The sequence below is a fragment of the Triturus cristatus genome, chromosome 8, assembly GCF_964204655.1.
Source record: "Triturus cristatus chromosome 8, aTriCri1.1, whole genome shotgun sequence".
NCBI classification, from domain to species: domain Eukaryota; kingdom Metazoa; phylum Chordata; class Amphibia; order Caudata; family Salamandridae; genus Triturus; species Triturus cristatus.
Window position 1 is genome coordinate 300,098,536 of NC_140591.1, and position 9,215 is coordinate 300,107,750.

A 9,215-nucleotide genomic window follows, 5' to 3' on the forward strand; every position below is an offset into this window, starting at 1 on the left:
GGCCTGTGACCTGGTCACAGCAAGGACATGTGCATCTATCCCCAGCATTTCTGCATGGGTCCTATACTCCACTTCTGACCAAACTGAAGTTTCAAGATCATTGCCCAGTAAACACTCTACAGGAAGGTCTGAACTAACAACAACTTTCTTGAGGCCAGTTACCCCTCCCCAGGAGAAGTTAACAATAGCCACACTATGTGAGGTAGTGGCATTGCTAGCGTTGGTCACTAGGTAATTCTCACCTAGTATGATCTGTCCAGGGTCCACAAAAGCAGGTGTCACCATTGTGACACTAGCCCCAGTGTCCCTGTAGGCCTGAGCCATTCTTTGGTTGATAAAAGGTGTCTGTCTGTACTTGCCCAGGTTACTGGGGCCTACAGTAGAGGACAAAGCTAAGTCCCCATCACAGATCAGGACAGCCTGAGTAGGTACTCTGACTAGGCCAGAATCCTCCTCAGTTCCCAGGGTTAACCCTACTACACCCTTTTGCTGGGAACCACCACTTACAGCTGAACTAGGGGGTACAGTTGCCTTAGGGGCAATGGTGGCTGGGGGCTTATCCTTTTTGGTGCACTCACTAAACCAATGTGAGGTAGACTTACAATAGTTGCACCATGGTTTCTTTTGGCCTTCTTTCTTCTTATCCTTTTTGGAACCACCCTCCCCCTGAGCCTTTTGGGGGCCTGGTGAAGACTTCTGGTCTTTTTGTTTCTGCTCATTACCCTTCTGGTCTGCCTTTTTCTGATCACCGCCCTGGTTCTGGTTTTTCTGCTTAACTCTAGTCCTGACCCATCTATCTGCCTTCTTTCCCAATTCTTGGGGAGAAGTCAGATCAGAATCAATCAGGTGTTGATGCAATAGCTGGTTTTGACAGTTGTTAAGTATTTGTTCTCTCATGATCAAATTATACAATCCTGTATAGTCCTTAACCTTACTTCCCATTAGCCAGCCTTCCAGAGCCTTAGTGGCACAATCTACAAAGTCAGTCCAGTCCTGAGTCTGTGTCTTCTGGGTATCCCTGAACAACAACCTGTACTGTTCAGTGGTTAGGCCAAACCCATCAATCAGAGCACTCTTCAGGACAGTGTAATTATCTGCATCCTCATCACTAACTGTGAGGAGCTTGTCTCTTCCTTTCTCAGAGAAGGAGAGCCACAAGATAGCTGCCCACTGACTTTGGGGTACCTGCTGTACTTTGCAAGCTCTCTCCAAAGCAGTTATCCATTTGTGGATGTCATCCCCACACTTGTAGGGAGGGACAATCTTGCTCAGGTTTCTATTATCATAGTGCCTGTCTCTATCTCTAGGAATGTTGCTGCCACCAGTGGGTTCTAACCCACTTAACTTTTGTTCTCTAGCCAGAGCAAGCTTCTCTTTGGCAAGGGCAAGTTCTTCCCTCTGAATCCTCAGATTAGCCTCCCTCATTCTGGCTGCATGCTCCTTTCTCTCAGGTGAAGTCATTCCCCTGTGAGAGGAAGCATTAGAGATGTTAGAGACATGGGAGTGGATGGATTCCCTTGAAGGGGATCTGTCCCTCCTGCTTCTCTGTGAATGTCTACTTGTGGGTCTGTATGGGGGGACCCCATGCAAACTCCCATGTAAACTTAAGTTAGCCTGGCTAAGTCTCCTTACTTGGCTCTGGCTGTCTACCTCCCCATCTGAAGCCCCATCTGACTCCTCTGTGGTGGGTAGACCCTCCTCTGCGCCTAGGGCACCTTCCTGAGATGCCCTCTGAGCATCATACTCCTCTAGGAGTTGTCTTAACTGAAGGAGGGTAGGGTTTGCACCCTGTTTTATTCCTCTGGAGGTACACAATTGTCTCATCTCCTGGAATGTTAAGGTATCATACCTAGAGGGGGTCTTCTGCAGACCTGCCCCTCCTGAGAGAGCATCTACTTGATCTCCTCCCAGAGGCATGATCTAGTGAGGGTGTGGTGTGTGCACCTACCTACACTAGTTGTTTCTACTAAACCTCTCTAGTAGTTGTAGTCAGGGTGTGTTACTCCCTTCAACCTACAACCACTAAGTCCAGTAGGACTTAAGTATTATAAACTATGTTATATGTACCTAGACAATATCTGTGTGATCTTTCAATTTAGTATCTCAAGATTACAATGGTATTACAACAGCAAGCTCAGATCCCAACCGCTGCTCACCAATGTGAGAAGTTGGCCTGATGTATGATGTCACTAGTTATAGTGTACACCTTATATCAGTCCAAATACCCTTATGGTGATTGGTTGTAAAGTCAACCTTATAGACCAGCTATCCTAGTGGTAGCATGGACAAGAGCAGTCTTAGGCTAAACTCTGAATGGCATGTGAAGCCAGCTGTGATACCATATATAATCCCTTGAATACCAAATGAAAGGACACCACAACAGATATATATATAAAATAAAGTGTATTTATTCTAAGCAAACCCTCAGCACTCTTTATGAGTTTAGAGGTAAGTACAACACAGTCTTATTAATGCATACAGTAAGTCACACAGGTAAGTAATACAGTTAGGCCCTAGGGGCCACGCAAACATATACTAAATAAGTGGTATAAGAACACTGTCACGGAAATAGAATAGGCCTAGGCCTAGGGAATCGCTGGGGCTACACTACACTAGCGTTAGTTAGGAAGTGGGAGGCCCACGGGATTCGTGTGCAGAGTGGAAACACTCACGCGTAATGCGTAAAAGTCAATAGCAATGTTACAGTTTAGAAATAGATAGATTTAGGACACTTCCGGAGTAGCTAGGAAGTTGAGACTTGAAAACTAGACACTAGGATAGTCACTATCCTGATGAGCACCGGAGTAGCCAAGTTACCTAGCCCACAGGCTGCGGGTGCATAGGGGTGAAGATGCGTCGTTTTCGTCGTCGACTCCTATGGATGCCTGAAGAAAGATGCTGACAGGCAGTCAGGGGAGAGTGTCCGGTGGATCCCAAGGCTGGGATCAAGAAGAGAAGAAACCTGCAAGCAGAGGGGACAGAGTCAAGGTCACTAGCCAGTGACCACGTGGAACCAGGAAGGAACCAGGCGATGTCGTGAAGAGTTGCAGGTGAAGGTGAAGCTTGTCGCTGCAGCCAGGAGGACCAGGAAGCGTCGAGGACGACCAGGACCAGGAGGCGAGCTGTCCCACGAAGGCTCTTGCTGTCGGCGGCGTCGAAGTTGGACTAGGACTCACCAAGCCTTGGCAAGCGGAACCCACGAAGAACAAAGGACTTGCTTCTGGTGCAGACCAGGAAGGTCTGGGGTGCTTCTTCTTTGCAGAGAAGCGGGAGCCAGTCTGGAGGAGCCAAACCAGCGCAGAAGATTTCAGGGAGCGTCGTCACAAAGGCCACTAGCCAGCGGGCAAGCAACCGGACAGACGCGGCAAGCAGGAAAATGCTGAAGGGCCCCACGCAGGACTCGTGGAGTGTGGGGGGCTGGTCTTCGGTGCAGATGGTGCTTGGGGTTGGGGCTTCTCAATCCCCGGTGCACAACTTCGAGGGTACCTCAGAAGCTGCGCTGTAAGTTACTAGCCACTTTTCCCAGGTAGCCGGTCCCACGTCGCTCGTCGCCTCCACGGATCTCAGCTCTGCTGCAGATGTGGATGAGGGTCGGAGAAGTCTGGAAATCAAGGCTCTGGTCGGGCTCTGCAGTCGGTTCCTCGTCGAACGTTTCACAAAGCAAAGGGTAGTCTCTTGATGGTGCCTGTTTGCACAGGGTAGCCACTCCTTGGCTACAAGGGAGATTCTTCAGTCTTCTTCTTTCGTCGAATGTCGAAGGTCCAGAGTTTCTGTTCAGTTTTGCAGGTTCAGGATAATCTAAAGTCTTGAGGCCCAACTCCCACTCTTATACTAATCTGGGGGGCTGGGATACCTGCTAGGTCACGCCTTATGGGTGGGACCTGGGAGGGGGTGGTTACACCCACTTCCCTTTGTCCAGTTTCGCGCCAGAGCTGGGGCTGGAGTGCCCCAGCGCCGGTTTGAACTGGACTATGCAAGGAACACCTTGTGTGCCCCAGGCATGTCTCATTCCTTTCAGCCCACCCTGCCCCAATACACTAAAGGCTGTCTGGGGAGGTGCTAGCACCTCCCCAAGCAGGAAACCTATTGTCCAGGCCTCCCTGGCTGGGATCACTCCCAGCTGCAGGAGGTCAGACTTGTGTCGTGGCAGCAGCATCCATTTTGTGATGCTGAGGCTTTGGTCAGAGGCTAACGGTTGAAGTATGATTTTAACATGTCTTTCCCTCTAGAAGGGGGGAATAATATTCTCATGTCCAGAAATGGCATGGGGGTATTATTCCCGAGTGTTAGACACCTTACATGACATGTTTTGATAAAGCCAAACCATAGTTACCATAACCGTCTAAGATTATAAGGCACTTTAAGAGTATATGGTAGGCTATATCATAGAACAGCTATAAGGACAAGGTTCCGAAAGCTGCAGACAGGCTCAGCTCATGCTAGAGCACCATCTCACATGTTACCAAGCACTCTGCCTCCAGGATTGTCAAGGCCTGCCATAGGAGTGACTGATAGGTACACATGTGTCTATATGTAAGTTAGGTATAGGAATACTACACCTAAGCAAGGGGTGATTACACGACCTTGCCCCAGCTGAGTGATCAGCCAGTTGTGTCAAAATGGAAGGCCAGGCCAGGGGTGGCACAATACATGCTGCAGCCCCTGGTAGGCCTAGGGTACACCTATGCCCTGGGTACCTAGGGTACACTGTATAGGGGCCAATAAGGTGATCCTATCCAAATGGGTTATGCACCTAAAGTACATAGTATTAATTTAGAGAGAGAACAGCAGGGCTGTGGGTCTGATTAGCAGGCCCACAGCCACATCTAAGTCGAAAACCAGTAAAGCAAAAGCAAAAAGTGGGGGTGAACATAGAAAGCAGACCCTACTCTCCTACAGTTAGTAGTTGTGTTGTTACTATCATTGGAAGCTTAGCAGGGCAATGTGTGATGGAAGTTGCAGTGGCCTCTTGACGAGAGCCCTGGCACTTATGTTTTTTATTTTTTACAAATTAAGCATTGTCGTAAACCATTAATACATACTATAGAAATCACAATTAGGAGGTATCACCTCCATGCCTAAGACGGTAAACTCATTTTGCACATCAGAAATGCTTTTGACTCAAAACCTACCAAAAATAAATGTTGAGTTTGCAAACCCTATGATTTTGTGAATTGATGGGGGCTGCAAAATTACGTGGTGCATGAAGCTCACTATTTGTCCCCAGTATGGCAGATTTTCTAATGCCGTAGGTTTAGAGTTATAAGTGGGACAGTAGAAGTGTCAAATCTATTGTTCACCTATGGCTCGGGAGATTCTTAATATTCTCCAACATTTTGCGGGCTGGAAACGTGTAAACACACCCCAGAAGAGCTCTGAGTAATCGTGCTTCCAGGGTGAAAATGTCAATCTGCATCCTACGCCAGCCTCCCCGGGTTTTTGTGACACTCTAAACACGCAGCAGCATGGGCTAAAACTGTAGTAGTGAGGTCTCGCGATGGCTGTTCTCCTTGGAGGTGCACAGCACAGAAAAGCACCGATAATACAGTCGTCAGAGTGAATCGCATAACCTATATCCGACCAGTAATAAACCGGATAGACCTGGTGACTTACCCCGGTGTTATTTTACTACAAATTGCAAGTTCCTTAATAATAGATCTTGAAACTCTTGATTACAAATTCCTTACTATCTCCGTCTTGGTGGCATGCGTATTACCCGGGAGTAAGCAGTTTTCCTTCGTTGACATTTGCACTGCTCGACCAGATATTGTCTGCACTGATCAAACAGTGCAAGAACGACACATGCATTGACTGAAAAGAAAGTTTTGCACTTCCAAAATGGGCCGGTCACTGGTGCACAGCGTTACAACAAACAAATGATGGACGGAATGCTGACAATGCAGACATTCTCCCCCAGTCAAGAGATCTGGGTTAAATCCATCGTTCTTTTGCCCACTACGCCACCCCAGTTCAGACATGGCCATATGCAAATCAGTCTTGACCCTGTGCCTCATGGGAACAGTCCAGCCCGAACTGCCAAGCCATGTCTTCCCTGGACCGGAATCAAGCATCCTAGGACCGGTTTCTGGCTATCAGCCGTCATCAGCCAGGATAGCTTGACTCCAGTGGCGTAGTGAGCACGGGTCCCACGTCTGGGAATACCCATCCCACTTAGGGCGAAAAGCGTTACAACAAACAAATGATGGACGGAATGCTGACAATGCAGACATTCTCCCCCAGTCAAGAGATCTGGGTTAAATCCATCGTTCTTTTGCCCACTACGCCACCCCAGTTCAGACATGGCCATATGCAAATCAGTCTTGACCCTGTGCCTCATGGGAACAGTCCAGCCCGAACTGCCAAGCCATGTCTTCCCTGGACCGGAATCAAGCATCCTAGGACCGGTTTCTGGCTATCAGCCGTCATCAGCCAGGATAGCTTGACTCCAGTGGCGTAGTGAGCACGGGTCCCACGTCTGGGAATACCCATCCCACTTAGGGCGAAAAGCGTTACAACAAACAAATGATGGACGGAATGCTGACAATGCAGACATTCTCCCCCAGTCAAGAGATCTGGGTTAAATCCATCGTTCTTTTGCCCACTACGCCACCCCAGTTCAGACATGGCCATATGCAAATCAGTCTTGACCCTGTGCCTCATGGGAACAGTCCAGCCCGAACTGCCAAGCCATGTCTTCCCTGGACCGGAATCAAGCATCCTAGGACCGGTTTCTGGCTATCAGCCGTCATCAGCCAGGATAGCTTGACTCCAGTGGCGTAGTGAGCACGGGTCCCACGTCTGGGAATACCCATCCCACTTAGGGCGAAAAGCGTTACAACAAACAAATGATGGACGGAATGCTGACAATGCAGACATTCTCCCCCAGTCAAGAGATCTGGGTTAAATCCATCGTTCTTTTGCCCACTACGCCACCCCAGTTCAGACATGGCCATATGCAAATCAGTCTTGACCCTGTGCCTCATGGGAACAGTCCAGCCCGAACTGCCAAGCCATGTCTTCCCTGGACCGGAATCAAGCATCCTAGGACCGGTTTCTGGCTATCAGCCGTCATCTATCCTGGCTGATGACGGCTGATAGCCAGAAACCGGTCCTAGGATGCTTGACCCAGATCTCTTGACTGGGGGAGAATGTCTGCATTGTCAGCATTCCGTCCATCATTTTGTTTGTTGTAACGCTTTTCGCCCTAAGTGGGATGGGTATTCCCAGACGTGGGACCCATGCTCACTGCGCCACTGGAGTCAAGCTATCCTGGCTGATGACGGCTGATAGCCAGAAACCGGTCCTAGGATGCTTGATTCCGGTCCAGGGAAGACATGGCTTGGCAGTTCGGGCTGGACTGTTCCCATGAGGCACAGGGTCAAGACTGATTTGCATATGGCCATGTCTGAACTGGGGTGGCGTAGTGGGCAAAAGAACGATGGATTTAACCCAGATCTCTTGACTGGGGGAGAATGTCTGCATTGTCAGCATTCCGTCCATCATTTGTTTGTTGTAACGCTTTTCGCCCTAAGTGGGATGGGTATTCCCAGACGTGGGACCCATGCTCACTGCGCCACTGGAGTCAAGCTATCCTGGCTGATGACGGCTGATAGCCAGAAACCGGTCCTAGGATGCTTGATTCCGGTCCAGGGAAGACATGGCTTGGCAGTTCGGGCTGGACTGTTCCCATGAGGCACAGGGTCAAGACTGATTTGCATATGGCCATGTCTGAACTGGGGTGGCGTAGTGGGCAAAAGAACGATGGATTTAACCCAGATCTCTTGACTGGGGGAGAATGTCTGCATTGTCAGCATTCCGTCCATCATTTGTTTGTTGTAACGGTCACTGGTGCACGGCATGCAACCTGTGCTTTGTGGCAAAACTCCAGCCTTATTCCGACCCCTCCCGTTGGCATTAACACGTTTTAATGTCAGCAGTTTGGCAGATCGCAGTTTGACGTCATGAATATTTAAAAAGAAAAACATGCAGGGCGTTGGGAATTAATTATAGTGTTAGTCAATGCAAAGTTTTGATTTGATGCCAGGACTGGGAATCAACAGGTAATTTATGACCAACTAAATAATGATGCTACTTACAGTGCGTGAGGACACCTTTTAGGTGTATGTTTTTCACTTTTTAAGGGGCATATCAGCACTTAGCGCTAGGATAATTATCGCCAGCTGGCGTGGATTTTTATCGCTGAGATAGCGTGCTATTCGCAACGCTTATCTCAAAAGCGATAAAAATCCTAGCGCTAACTGCCAAACATGAGATTATCGCTGGAAACCCAGCGATAATACCACAAAGTTTGGCGATAGCTTGCTGATAGGGCCTCACATACTTAGCCATGATATTCACCTTCAATAGGATATCATGGCTAAGTCAGTTTCAAAGCAGGCGTAAGGAAAGTAGAGATAACTTTATCGCTACATTTCTTGTCGCTATGCTGCTTTGTGTGAGGCTTGATAATTTCTCCCATTATCCTGGGGAGGAACGCCCACTTTGCATCTCATTAGAGATGCAAAGATGGACGTTAGGAATCCAGGCGCTAAGGCAAGGTTTCACGCGATAGCGTGACCTTGCTGATATAGCGATAAAATTATCACCGCTTTTCAGCCAAAAACGGTCGCAAAAGCGGCGATCATTTTATAACGCCGCCTTGTAGATATGCCCATATCAGCAACAACCGGCGATAATTATCGCTAAGGGCACTTAGCGCTAGGATAATTATCGCCAGCTAGCGTGGATTTTTATCGCTGAGATAGCGTGCTATTAGCGACGCTTATCTCAAAAGCGATAAAAATCCTAGAGCTAACTGCCAAACGTGAGATTATCGCTGGAAAGCCAGCGATAATCCCACAAAGTTTGGCGATAGCTTGCTGATAGGGCCTCACATACTTAGCCATGATATCCACCTTCCATAGGATATCATAGCAGGCGAAAGGAAAGTAGCGATAACAGAGGTTATCGCTACTTTTCTTCTCACTATGCTGCTTTGCGTGAGGCTTGATAATAGGAGAAATGTCGCTTAGCGACATTTCTCCCATTATCCTGGGGAGGAACGCCCACTTTGCATCTCATTAGAGATGCAAAGATGGGCGTTAGGAATTCAGGTGCTAAGGCAAGGTTTCACGCGATAGCGTGACCTTGCTGATATAGCGATAAAATTATCGCCGCTTTTCGACTGAAAACAGCCGCAAAAGCGGCGATAATTT